Source organism: Hemicordylus capensis, chromosome 1 (assembly GCF_027244095.1).
Source record: "Hemicordylus capensis ecotype Gifberg chromosome 1, rHemCap1.1.pri, whole genome shotgun sequence".
NCBI lineage: Eukaryota > Metazoa > Chordata > Lepidosauria > Squamata > Cordylidae > Hemicordylus > Hemicordylus capensis.
Genome location: NC_069657.1, coordinates 450,910,143 through 450,924,388, shown reverse-complemented (window position 1 = coordinate 450,924,388; position 14,246 = coordinate 450,910,143). Strand labels below are relative to the sequence as shown.

Genomic DNA, 14,246 nt, shown 5'->3' with positions numbered 1-14,246 from the left:
TGCTTGGAATAATTAGGAAGGGGATTTAAAATACATAGGAACATAGGAAGCTGCCATATACCGAGTCAGACCATTAGTCCATCTAGCTCAGTATTGTCTACACAGACTGGCAGCGGCTTCTCCAAGGTTGCAGGCAGGAGTCTCTCTCAGCCCTATCTTGGAGATGCCGCCAGGGAAGGAGCTTGAAACCTTCTGCTCTTCCCAGAGCGGCTCCATCCCCTGAGGGGTATATCTTACAGTGCTCACACATAAAGTCTCCCATTCAGATGCAACCAGGGCAGACCCTGCTTAGCTAAGGGGACAAGTTATGTTTGCTACCACAAGACCAGCTCTCCTCTAAATAATAAAACTGCTAATAGCATAATATCCTTATACAAATGTATGATGCAGCCACATTTGGAGTACTATGTACAGTTCTGGTCACCATACTTCAAAAAAGACACTAAAGAATGGGAGAAGGGGCAGAAGAGGGTAACCAAGTTGATCAGGGGCCTGGAGCACCTTCCTTATGAGGCAAGGCTACAACACCTGGGGCTTTGTAGTTTAGAAAAAAGACAACTGCGGAGAGACATGATAGAGGTTATAAAATTATGCATAGTGTGGTGAGAATGGAGAGACAGAATGTTTTCTCCTTCTTGCATAACACTAGAACCAGGAGTCATCTCATTAAACTGATTGCCAAGAAATTTAGGACCGATGAAAGGAAGTACTTTTTCACACAACACATAATTAACTTATGGAATTCTCTGCCACAAGATGTGATGACAGCCACCAGCCTAGATGGATTTAAGAGGGGTTTAGCTAAATTCATTGAGGACATGTCTATCCATAGCTACTAGTCTGAGGGTCATAGGCCACCTCCAGCTTAAGAGGCAAGATGCTGCCAAGTACCAGTTGCAGAGGAGCAAGAGCAGGAGAGTGAGAGAGGGCATGCCCTCACCTCTTGCCTGTGGGCTTCTCAGAGGCATCTGGTGGGCCACTGTGTGAAACAGGGTGCTGGGCTAGATGGGCCTGATCCAACAGGGCTGTTCTTATGTTCTTATGATATTGGAACAGTCTCAGGGTGATGGGAGTGTGCAGAAAAGCAGACGACGCACAGGACAGTTGTGATTTCCCTCCTACTGCATGGTAGGCTTGTTGAGAATTAAGAACTTGTTATCTAAAGGCAGACAGCGATCTCAGGATGCTTGAGACACTCTTGCTTAGGTCTACAGTACATCCCGATCCGTTGGTCCTCTTATTCTTTCGTTCGGCAGCATTTCATTCTCGTATTGTAACAAGTTCCGATCTCCAGCTCATCATAGAAGCACTGGGCACCCCGGCATCTTCCCGCTCTTGACCAGCAGCGCCTGGCGGCCAAGTTGAGAGCAGCTCCTTAATAAAGAACAATGAGAATCCATCACCTCTGCAGCTGCTCCGTGCCACGCGAATAAGAGATGGGCTGACAATGGGGAGCCATGACTTTGCCTCCAGCAGGGTCTGCAGTTCAGTGGAAGAGCACACCCTTTCCATGCAGAACACCCCAGGTTCAAACCCCAGTCCCTGCGGTTAAAGGGTCAGGTAAGAGTTGCCTCAGTGGAGGCTGGTCAGAGAGGGCAGGAGGGGCAGTGCCCACCCCACCCCACCCTACCTCCCCAACAAGAAAAACAAACAAGCTGATAAAGGAACAGACTTAGCAGCAGCCAAGGAAACCTTCAGAGCAGGGAGCTTCTTCCAGCCCCTCTTCTCTTGCCTGTAACTTCTTGTTTTGGTCTGACTGGCTGGAGCAGCTGCTACTCAAGCTGCTCCAGCCAATTTGATTCTTCATTATGATCCCCACCACCCATTGAGGTCCTCCGGAGAGGTCCATCTCCAGTTGCTGCCAGCTCGGCTGGTGGCCACACGCGGATGGGCTTTCTCGGTTGCTGCCCCGAGACTGTGGAATGCGCTTCCTTCCTACTGAGATACGATCCTCCCCATCTCTGACCATTTTTAGAAAGCATTTGAAAACCCACCTCTTCACCCAAGCTTTTTCTGTTCTTTAAAAAATTTTAAGGTTTTAATTCGCGGCTGATTTTTAAATGATTAAATTTTACGTTTTTGTACATACTTCCCTGGCAGCATCTCCAAGATAGGGCTGGGAGAGATTCCTGCCTGCAACCTTGGAGAAGGTGCTGCCAGTCTGTGAAGACAATACTCAGCTAGACAGACCAAGGGTCAGACTCAGTATACAGCAGCTTCCCCTTAGCTAAGGGGACAAGTCATGCTTGCTACCACAAGACCAGCTCTTCTCTCAAAGGAGAGGCCCTGGGCCTCCTTCTGGACTGCCGGGCCCCGGTAATTTGTACTGGCTTTCCTTCCCCGCTCTCGTCGGCCCTGGTAAAATGTAGGGTCACTTATCACATTGCACTGTCATCCCACGGTGTGTGACCAGTGAGTGCCAAGAATATTGAAACGAGAGGGGAAGGGGAAATTGCATAATGCAATGACACCATGACATAGGCATCGCAGGAGAAAAGCCAACCCTGTTGTGCCATTTTTGGCATCACTGTGTTGTGAACTGATGCTGCCTAGAATTCTCATTTCATGAGCAATCATAAGAACTGACCTGGTACAAGGCAGCTTCCTGTGTTCCTAACTTTTTAACCATTGTTCCTTTATAATAATGATTAAAAACCACTACACTTTTAAGCCAGATTGGTCATCTGGTTAAACACAAATTGGCCGTCACGGGAGCCCTTACAACTCACTTTTAAAGTCTGGCCTTTCCGGGTTTTAAAATGGATTTAGTTTGCTTTTAATTGCTATAGCCTGTTTTCATTTTGGGACCTCTCTGCATTAATGTAACTGTCATTTTAATTTATTATGAGTTTTAGCTGTAATTATTGTAAACTGCCCAGAACTGTTAGATGGGATGGGATGTAATGTAATAAATAACAACTTTCATTTCCTGGTAAACCTAGAAAGGGATTTCCTGCGATTGGGTGAACAGGCTCATTCCTCTTACCTGAAGACACCAGCAAGAAGACACCACAAATGGCAACCATCAGCAGGTTATGGAACCTCATTACTGGAGAGTCATCTTCAATCACTGAGGAACTGAAATGGAAGTAAAAAAGGAGGGTACGATTAATAGCTTTTTAGGGAGTGGAAAATTAAGTTTTGAAAATGGACTGATGACATTCTGTCATCAACACATACATACGCAAAGTCAATTGTTCTCTCAACAGAGAGAATCCATTTGCTCAATGCGCCCAAGAATAAAAGTCCTGCCTTCCTATTGGCCAAAGGAAGTCATGTGACAGATCTGGAATGTTCCATTGTTTTCATCTTGGAGGCTGGTTCAGATCCGCCATTTGTGGGCCATGCAAGCAGCCCCCAGGTACACTCTTTGGGGGAGAAGCGTCCAAGGTATTTATTTTAAAAATGTATACCCTTGCCTACTAGACCTATGAGAACTTGGGCCAGATGAAGTTATCTTATTCTGAATCAACTGCTTGGCCTATCTAGGCCGTCATTGCCTTGTCATGGATACGGAAATACAACCATCCCTTCTTTCTTGCATTTTGTTTCAATTTTTGACTTAGGAAATGATGATCTTTTAAACAACAACAACAACTAATATTTATATACAGTTCTTCAACCAAAGTTCTCAAAGTGGTTTACATAGAAAAATAAATAATAAATAAGATGGTCCCCTGACCCCAAAGGGCTCACAATCTACAAAGAAACCTAAGGTAGACACCAGCAACAGCCACTGGAGGGATGCTGTGCTGGGGTTGGATAGGGCCAGTTGCTCTCCCCCTGCTAAATATAAGAGAACCACCAATTTAAAATGGTGCCTCTTTGCTTGGTTAGCAGGGGTTACCTGAAACCTTTTCTCCTAAAACTTTAGATTTGGGTTTTTCTGACATGCTTCCCCATCCCCTGCCACCAATTGCTGGATTGGGTCAGAAGTCCATTTCCCGACATTCCGGTTAAATGGCCAGAGTCTCCCTTCTCCGCCAAGAGACACCAGATGGGCCCTTTGACCTGCGTCCAACCAGAATGTCGGAATGCCAGTAGAGCTCAGAGTCCGTGTTTCTGATTGTTGGGGCTCACTGCTTGTTGTATTTAAACTCCTTCTGACAGAGGACAGACCGGGATGGACAGGCTTGCCAGACCAACCCAACAGCACGGCACGGATATTTTGATGCCTTGTGTTTTGTCTGTGCTGTCTGCATATTCCTATGTAATGACGTGCACACCCATGGCTGCCAACATCACTTCTAGTATTTAAGTTTCAACTAATATTAGCAGGATTAAGATGCCTCTTCTCCTTCTTTACCATCTTTAATCACATTTTAACACTTATATTTTCCCAATTACACAAAATCTCTATATTCACCCCCCCCACCACCACCTGAATCTTAAATAGGCTCACAAAGGCCCACCTGCCAAGGTGCTTCTGGATAGGTTTGCAGGCTTGGACTAAAGTGATTTTTTCTTCCATATTCCCCCCTCAATATTTCTCACCATATCAAGTCATTAAAATCTCCAGGACTGCTTCCCATAATCAACTGGAGTCCAGTTTGCTCACATGCATGCACTCCCATGGTTTTTTTTATAATGTCTGCTCAGTTAATGTTAGAACTTGCTCAGGTTGAATCAGGAAGGCCCCACTCCTGATGGACTGAATGTAAGTGCGCACACAGTGCCTCGATACTGCCGCCCAGAACAAAACTCATTCCGCACACAGATGAAAAGAATTAGAGAGACCACTGCTGGAGACAGATTGAATTTTTAAATTGCTCTTTAGATTTTTTAAATTGCTGTAATTTCTGAATGAGTTAGATTTTTTAATTCTTGTTTTAATAGCTTGCCTTGTTTGTCTTTGTTCTTGTGAACCGCCCGGAGCCCCTGGAGTCAGGTGGTATATAAATTAAATAATAGATAGGTAGATAGATAGATAGATAGATAGATAGATAGATAGATAGATAGATAGATAGATTCGTAGAGACCCCAGGGCAATGCGAGAGGGCTAGCAGTTCCACCTCTGGGCAAACAAGGATTCTGAAAACCAGGCCTGATCCAGCAGAAACTAAGCCCATTTTAAGGCTTAAAGCACATTTGTGTCAATGGGAAGATGCAGGAATAGAAACTGGGTGAATGAAGCAAGCTCACAAAGACCTGGACGCCTGTGCCCCTTCTCTGGGTGTGCTTCAGAAACATTGTGTTCCTCTCTGGAATGCAAAGAAACAGGTTCCCATTCATCCTGAAACCAGTGCATGTTTCTAGCAGGGAGCTTTCTACATTTCACACTGTTCAGCAGCAAAATGTTTCGGCTTGGCAGAATCATTTTGATAATGTAAATAGCTTGCGCAACCCTCCTACAATGGGGAATTACAGCTCTCTTTTTTTTGGCAATGCACATGCAACATTGTAGGGCTAAAACCCAAGGATAAAATCCAAAATAAGGCATTGGAAACGTGAACAACACCTTGCTGACAGCGCAGGGACTGTGATGTTGAAACACTGGCAGTATGGAAACACACATGGTGGACAGTAGTGACACTGTTGTTGGCGTGTAATCTGGAAAGCAAAGCACCCTGGAAGTTATCCAGACATGGCTTCATGCCACAGAGGATCTGAGGAGTGAATCTGCTTCTCAGCAAATTCGCAGCTGCTTAATTCGGGGGATTAAAATGGACTTTTCACATAGGGTTGGCTCCTCTCCGCAATCCCTGCAGAACTTTTTCCTGTGTGCATTCCCACAGCTTGCTGCAGGTTTTTTCTCCAACCAATCAGAGAGGAGGAGGGGAGCGACCTTTGTTGTTGTTGTTGTTAGACAGTTGTTGTTGCTAGACCTTTGTTGTTGCTAGTTTGACTGTTGAGACAAGTTGCCAAGTAGCTGGACATCTTGGGCTATGCAATGGCTGCAACCGAACATATTGTGGATAGTTTGCATGTAATCTGCTATGCAGCCCACTGCCGCTTCTTCAGCACTGGTTGGGCTACGTAGGAGTTTCTATTCTCCTTCCTGTTCCTGTTTGTTCCTGTTCCTGTGTGTGAGTCTGCGAGTTCTGCACTGACCTCTAAGCGTTTGTCTCACAGGTAAAGTGGTCTTAAACCTTGCATTGCTGTTTGTTCTGGAAACCACGTGGACAGCTCACGTTGTGCAACAGGAGCAAGGCCGGAGGCTCTAGTCTGCAGTTGCTCATAAACCAAAGGATCGGTCCTGCCTCCCGAAGTGCCGTCTGCCCCAGCCTGGGACTCCTGGGGGCATTTGCCCACCGTGGACGGAGTTCCTCGGGATCCGTTCCCCTGTCTGCCAGCTGGTTTTGGCCTTACGCAGCCAGCAGCGGCGTGGCCGTTTGGCGACATCTTGCCCCTTTGGAGTTAGGAAGGACTCCGGCTGTCCTTGTGCAGATGAGACAGGGGCCGCCAGAAGGACGGGGCGAGCAAAGAGAGGTGCAGGGCGATCGGGGCTGCCGGCCTTTTGGTGCTTGTGTTTGTGGTTGCCTTCAGGAAGCCTGCGAGGGAGGGCATTTGGACCAGGCAAAGCGTGTGTGTGTGTGTGTGTGTGTGATTAATTGGGATTCCCACCGTTTCCCAACGTCAGTCTCATCGCCCTCCACGTTGTTGTTTGAGCACAATTTGGAAAACGTTTGAGCACAATTTGGAGCGTGTATAAGAAAGAGGGAAAGAAGAAACGGGGAAAGGGGAAAAAGAAAAGGGGAAAGGGGGAAAGCAAGAGGAGAGCCCTGCCTCCTGGGCGCTCCAGTTGGACCCTAAGCCTAACCCTCTCTGCTGACTCTTGGCGGTTCATGAATCCACCCAGCAAATATTTAAAAAACAAAACAAAACACAAAAGTGCGAGTTTTAAAAGCCGTTTTGTTGACAATGGCCCCTCTTCACGGACAAGTGTCGGGGCTTAGCAGAAACCTCAGTTTTTTCAGAAAAAGCTGCTGCAAATGGAGGATTTTTTAAAAAATTACCCTGGACATCATTTGGGCTACGCTAGAATGAGCAGCCCTAATTCGGGGGAAGCCAGAATCGTTTGTGGACTGGTCCCTGATAGCCCGCTGTGACTTTGGGGGTAAATCTGGCTGATATGTGAACTTGCACCCTGTGTGTAAAAGTCCCAGGAGAGCTTCATTCTCTGGTTAAAAGAGGCCTGTGCCGGATACATGAGGTGAGAGAGACACCTAGTGGTCAGAGGGCAGACTAGCAGTTTTGACACCTGCCCTTCTATAGAGGTGACATGTGACAGAATTGTGCTAGCCCAATATTGCCATGTCGCCTCTTTGCAAAAACAGAAGCAAAAGCAAAAAATAAAAATAAAAATCCCTCCCACATTCTGCAGGAGAAAAACAGAGATGCAAACTTCCAGTGATTCAATTAGTAGATTAATTTGTTAAAGCTTTAGCTAATTAATTTGAGGGAACCAAGTTTTGAGGATGCCAGTTCAGGGCACACCACTTTATGATACAGTCCATTTTGGTTCTGCGATGTTGCTAACCACAATAAGGAATCAGAAGGAGCAGAGCACATGCTTTGCAGGGAGAAGTTCCCCGATCCAGTCCCTGGATTTCAGGCCTGCTTGCGTGCAGAAGGTTCAAAGTTCCCTCCTGGCAGCCAGGGGCGTAGCAAGGTTGTAGTGGGCCCAGAGACAAGATTTTAATATGCCCCCCCCCCTCACTGAAGCTCAGCTCATGAAGTAAAGAAATCTTAAATGAGGGGTAACAAAAAGCATAGTGTGTGTGTGTGTGTGTGTGTATGCATATATATACACACCTTTGTGCCACAATAGAACATCCTCCTCAATTTTTTTTTAAAGGTTTTGTAAATTGTGGACGATGCAGGTCATTTATTGGTACTAGAGAAAGACATGCTGTTCTGGTAGCTCTAGGTCTTTACACTCACATCAATTTTGGAGGAGGAATACAACTGAAGGAAGCCCGGGGGGGGTGTGGCTGGGGGAGTCAGTCATTTGACTTGCCTGTGGGAGGGGGCAAGACAGTGGGCCCCCAGACAACTGTCTCCCCTTGCCCTATTCTAGTTATGCCCCTGCTGGCAGCATCTCCAGATGGGGCTGAGAGAGATTCCTGCCTGCAACCTTGGAGAAGCTGCTGCCAGTCTGTGTAGACAATACTGAACTAGAGAGACCAACGGTCTGACTCAGTACATGGCAGCTTCCTATGTTCCTATGCTGCTAAGCTAGCTGGGCCAGTAATCTGACCCCAGTGTGTAAGGCAGCTTCATATGTAGTGGGGAGAGGACTTTGCTTTCCCCATCAATATAATTCCATCCGGCCTGGCTTCACAAATGCTCTACCTGTCTTCTCTGCAGGTCTAATAGCAACGTTGAGGAGAAAGAGCAGGTGGGAAGGGGCAAACGCTCCTTTCCCGTGTACCACTTCTCAAATTTGTTTGTTTGTTTGTTTGTTTAACGTATTTCTATACTGCCCCAAACTTACATCTCTGGGCGGTTTACAACCAGATAAAAACAAAAGTAAAATATTAGTTAAAAACAGAAACAAGAAATTTAAAAACACGACAATTAAAATCTTCTTTTAAAGATAACACGTTGTGGAATTCCCCACATATGAAAGCATTCAAGAATTGTTCATACCCTTGAGACACTTCTCTGCAGCAGATTGCTATCTAAATGGGACTGCCCTTGCTTAGGTTTCTCTCCCAGTTCCTCTTACTGCTGTTGCCTCTTAGATGGGCAGACCAGCAAGTGCCATATCCTCACCAATCACTCTTCAGGGGTCGACTAATGAAATGGCTGTGGCATATTTTGTAGGATACGAGCAGTCATGTGGGACCCGAGTTCTGGCTTGACAGGAGGGACCCCTGACGTAGGAACATAGGAAGCTGCCTTCTACTGAGTCAGACCCTTTGTCCATCTAGCTCAGGATTGTCTTCACAGACTGGCAACGGCTTCTCCAAGGTTGCAGGCAGGAATCTCTCTCAGCCCTATCTTGGAGATGCTGCCAGGGAGCGAACTAGGAACCTTCTGCTCTTCCCAGGGTGGCTCCATCCCCTGAGGGGAATATCTTACAGTGCTCACACTTCTAGTCTCCCATTCAAATTAAAACCAGGGTGGACCCTGGAAGAGTTGGGGATAGGGGGCACTGCCTTGCAGTGGTTCCACTCCTACCTCCCGGGTAGATTCCAGATAGTGGAGCTTGGTGACACTTGCGCCTCAAAACGGGAGCTGTTATATGGAGGGCTCCATTCTGTCACCATTGCTTTTTAATATCTACATGAAAGTGCTGGGTGAGGTCATCAGGAGGTTTGGTGCTGGGTGTTATCAGTATACTGATGACACCCAAATCTACTTCTCTCTTTCATCTTCATCATCAGGCAATGACGTTCATTTCCTAAATGCCTGCCTACAGGAAGTAGTGGGCTGGTTGAGGGATAACAAATTGAAACTGAATCCAAGCAAGGTGGAGGTGCTCATTGTAGGGGCTCAGAATCTGAGGGATGAGTTGGATCTTCCTGTGCTGGATGGGGTTGCACTCCCCCAGAAGGAGAAGATATGCAGCTTGGGAGTACTCCTGGACCCAGGCCTCACCCTGGTATCTCAGGTGGAGGCCATGGCCAGGGGTGCTTTCTATCAGCTATGGCTGATTAGACAGCTGCGTCCATTCCTTGAGGAGGATGACCTCAAAACAGTGGTGTGTCAGCTGGTGTTGTAATTCTGTTAGCTCGGCTAACCCAACAGGATTTACAACCCCTTCAGCTCTCCCCCTGTGAGTTAAACAGAAAGTAGCAGCGATGCTGCACGAAGGAAAATGAAAGACTCACAAAGAAAAATAGTAGTAAATGAATTAAAGTCCCCTGAACTAAACTAGGTGCCCCCCTCTACGATAACTGAGTAATAACTGAAAAGAAAATGACAGAGCAAGAAATGAATAGAACAAAGGACACCAGAGCAAGGAATTAACAGAACAAGAAATAACAAAGCAGGAAAGAACAGAATAAGGGCAAACTGGAACTTGAAAGGCTGAGGAATTCTAAATAGGAACACGGTCTTTGGTAAGTGAAAGTTCCTAACAGCAATCTGTGCAATTTACAGACTTGCTTAATATACAGGTGAAACTCGGAAAATTAGAATATCGTGCAAAAGTCCATTAATTTCAGTAATGCAAATTAAAAGGTGAAACTGATATATGAGACAGATACATTACATGCAAAGTGAGATAAGTCAAGCCTTAATTTGTTATAATTGTGATGATCATGGCGTACAGCTCATGAAAACCCCAAATCCACAATCTCAGAAAATTAGAATATTACATGGAACCAAGAAGACAAGGATTGTAGAATAGAACAATATCGGACCTCTGAAAAGTATAAGCATGCATATGTATTCAGTACTTGGTTTGGGCCCCTTTTGCAGCAATTACTGCCTCAATGCGGCGTGGCATGGATGCTATCAGCCTGTGGCATTGATGAGGTGTTATGGAAGACCAGGATGCTTCATTAGCGGCCTTCAGCTCTTCTGCATTGTTTGGTCTCATGTCTCTCATCCTTCTCTTGGCAATGCCCCATAGATACTCTATGGGGTCAGGTCAGGCGAGTTTGCTGGCCAATCAAGCACAGTACACTGTATACTTTTCAGAGGTCCGATATTGTTCTCTCCTTGTCTTCTTGGTTCCATGTAATCTAATTTTCTGGGATTGTGGATTTGGGGTTTTCATGAGTTGTACGCCATGATCATCACAATTATAACAAATTAAGGCTTGACTTATCTCGCTTTGCATGTAATGCGTCTGTCTCATATATCAGTTTCACCTTTTAATTTGCATTACTGAAATTAATGGACTTTTGCACGATATTCTAATTTTCCGAGTTTCATCTGTAGGGCTCAAGAGAACCGGCAGCCAATCAGGCTTCCCTGAGTCAGCACTTCTACTTCCTCTCCTGTGATATCCTGCGCCTGCGTTTCTCCCACTGAGCCTTCCTCTTGAGACGTCTTCTCAAGACAGGTGAAATCCCCACCTCCTCCTGATCAGCCTCCTCAGCTCTCATGTCTGGCAGCTGTCCCGATTCCTCAACTCCAGAGTCTGTTCTCCCTGCCAAATCCTGTTGCTGTAGTCGGCTTATAGGTTACAGGAATCAAAGCTTTATCCTGAGTCAGAGCATTGGTCCACCATGTCGCCTGTGACAGGAGCTCCTAACCTGGGGTACCCAGATGTTGTTGGACTACAATGCCTATCATCCCACAATAGCTTTGAGCAGGGCTGCTCAACTTCGGCCCTCATGCAGATGTTGGCCTACAATTCCCATAATCCCTGGCTATTGACTGCTGTGGCTGGGGATTGTGCGAGGTTTCATCCAAAAACAGCTGGAGGGCCAAAGTTGAGCAGGCCTGGCCTTGAGAGTTGTAATTCAACAACAGCAGGGGATGCAAGGTTAGGAATCCCGGGCTGGCAGGAATCCCTGGCTGGCAGCTGCTCTTTGGGGTTCCAGACAGGGGGAAATGGAGGTGCAGGTGGCGGAACCTGAGACCTCCTTCACAAAAAGTCATTGTGCTTTGGCCTCTTCTCAGTGCCTTTCATTCTTTTTCTGTATAAACAGAAGGAACCTCCTAGACTGAATCACCATCTTCATTCTGCATTGGCGCTCTTTCCTTCCAGTGTTCCTGAGATCTCAAATAAACTTCAGCCATGAGGCCCTTTCACCTTCTTTTCATTCTGGTTGTTCTCTTGTTCCATGTTGATGCAGGTAAGAAAGCAGCACCAACTGGTGAATTAATGGCGAAGCATGTAGAACTCTTCATCTGAGAGGTTTTAGTGAATGAAAAATGTACTTGGCTGATTGTACTTCTGCACTGAGGCTGCGGCCCTGTCCTAAGCATGTCTCATGGAAATCAGTGGTACTTGCTTGGGATTAAATGTCTTTTGTCCCAAGGCATGGCGAGCCAGTTCTAAGAGGTGGGCCATTGCAGGAAACAGGATGCTGGGCTAGATAGGCCTTGGGCCTGATCCAGCAGGGCTGTTCTTATGTAAAATTGCGTACATCATGCTTCCACTGGGGACATACTTTCCAAATGTTGCCTAGGGTGCACATGTCCCTTGTCCCGTCTCTGCTAGATGGTGTCAGTGACATTACTTTAAAACACAGAGCATTACTTTAAAACACAGAGCAATAATAACATTATTGTAACATTGTTATTGCAAATAACAAAATTTATAGGTTCTAATTCTGTTTTTTTAAATTGTTAGTTTTTAATTGCTTTTATTTGTTTTTATCTGGGTTTTTAGCTGTTTTGTCATTGTGACCTGCCCAGAGACATGAGTTTGGGGCGGTATATAAATGAAACAAACAAACAAAAACAAAAACAAAAACATCACTCTTAGCAGTGCTCCTGCTGGCAGCTGCCATTTTTTTAACCCAGAATCCCCCTTACCACAACACTACATTAACATGAAGAAGCAGCTTGTGGGTAAAAAGGCGGTGACTTCCCGCACCCTTGGAGGAGCATCACTGGCTGCAGCACTGGTAAGTTTGCTTGGCTTTGACCCCCATCTCTAAAAAGTCTCAAAATGAACCCCGTCTCACCCCATTATCCCCGCCTATGAAATGTGGAGAGAACTCAGGACATTCCAGCTAAGCACAATCATAATGAACTGGATAAAGACTGTGTTAGAACATAAGATGCTGCGCTACCATATCAGTAAGAAGTGATTTTCTCTTTGCAGGAGGGATTTGGAAGGCCTGTCACGAAATGGGAGGCATTTGCCTGGAACCCCGCACCTTTCAGTGCCGCTCGAATGTCATTCTTCCAGCCGTATGTGCTTTCAACTATGAGTGCTGCGAGCACAACAGACACGATTCGCAAGATGAGCCCTCAACTCTCGAAGAGTGACCGTTTGGTCTTTCCGTCTCGATAAGGATATGGGTCTTCCGTTGGGGAGGTGGAGTCCAGCTGCACTTGTGGCGAACCTTCAACCAATGAGATTAAAGATATCATTCAGATGCACATTTAAAATGTGGCTTGGAAACCTCGTTTGAAAGTATGGGCTGGCTGACATGGCAGCATCACCCGATTTCCGCTCATCTGCAAGTGGAAATGCCAATCCACACACCCAGGAACAATTGCGTGTCACAGCGCAGGCCAGCCAGGATTTTTGATCTCGGATCAGAGCGCGGCTCACTAAGTCGAGCCTCTCGCATGGCATACAATCGTTTCCTGAGGGTTGAAGCAAGGGATATGGACAAAACCAGTTTGCGCGGTTCAGTTTGAACCGGATTCAAACTGGGCATGTTCGGTTCCCCTCCCCCCGAATGGGCTCCCCATTTGGTTCGAATTCAAACCGGTTCGGGAGTGCCAGGTGCCATTAAATTAAAAGAAAAAAGTTTGACTTACCACCACTGAGGGCTTTGGTGGCCTCGGGGTGCGGTTGCAGCTGGAGAATGCATGTGTGTCTGGTGGCTTCCTCTCCCCTGTGGGCCACATGCATGCAAACAGGGCTGAACTGGCCCATGAAGACTTGGGGGGAGGCAAGCAAGGGGAGGGGGAGCTGCGAGAGGAACCTCCCCCCATGGTCGCAGCAGCACCTCTGAAGCCACCAAAGCCCTTGGCGACAGTAAGTCAAACTTTTTTTAATGGCACCCAGCACCCCCGAATCAGGCCCCAACCAGCATGGGAGGCTTGGCTTGACCTCAAGCCGAACCAAGCCCAGTTCGGTTTGAGGTTGAGCCCTCGAACCGAACCGGATTGAGCCAGTTCACGCATCTCTAGTTGAAGCAGGATTTCCACTTGCAGGTGAGCCAAAACCAGGCCCAGTGAGTTATCCTGGATATGCAGTTCTCAATTGTGTGAACCGGACCACTATTATTTGTGCAGCAAAACACGCCCCATCTTTCATGGCAGTGTTACATGCGCTTGGATCCTCTTGACAGAGGACGCCTTCACTCAGCCCAATGCAGCTGCACCACCACAGGCTGGGCCGGTCCTGAGGCTTATGGGCTGACATCCAGACTAAAGAAGAGCATGCAGAGTGACCGTGAAGCCCAGAGTATGGGAGGAATTTGCTGGAGATCACTGGCAACTTGCGGTGATCTCCCCTTCCCACTGAAGCCTGTTGTGCTCTGGGAAATATGTACCTGAGCCCACCTACGCTTTGCTACTCTGGATGTCAGCCACAGAATTCAGCCTGGATTGGCTTTGGGTGCTGGAGCACTGTTCTGCAACATGTCAATTGTGCCTAAATGCTAAGAACCAGCGGGATGGTGCCAAGTTGTGAACCGCCCAGAGACGTGAGTTTT

General features: G+C 46.7%; 2 long non-coding RNA genes across 2 annotated transcripts; one reads left to right on the top strand and one right to left on the bottom strand.

The window, feature by feature from the left end:
* Positions 1 to 1,104: 1,104 nt before the first annotated feature.
* Positions 1,105 to 3,273, bottom strand: LOC128340232 (uncharacterized). The gene is made up of 3 exons (XR_008313536.1): positions 3,185 to 3,273; positions 2,987 to 3,078; positions 1,105 to 1,374 (listed from the first exon to the last, which is right to left on the bottom strand). It is a non-coding gene; the product is annotated as an uncharacterized LOC128340232 (long non-coding RNA).
* A 13-nt stretch (positions 3,274 to 3,286) lies between these two features.
* On the top strand, positions 3,287 to 12,985 carry LOC128340231 (uncharacterized). Its single transcript, XR_008313535.1, has 3 exons — positions 3,287 to 3,390; positions 11,553 to 11,699; positions 12,677 to 12,985. It is a non-coding gene; the product is annotated as an uncharacterized LOC128340231 (long non-coding RNA).
* The last annotated feature ends 1,261 nt before the right edge of the window (positions 12,986 to 14,246 follow it).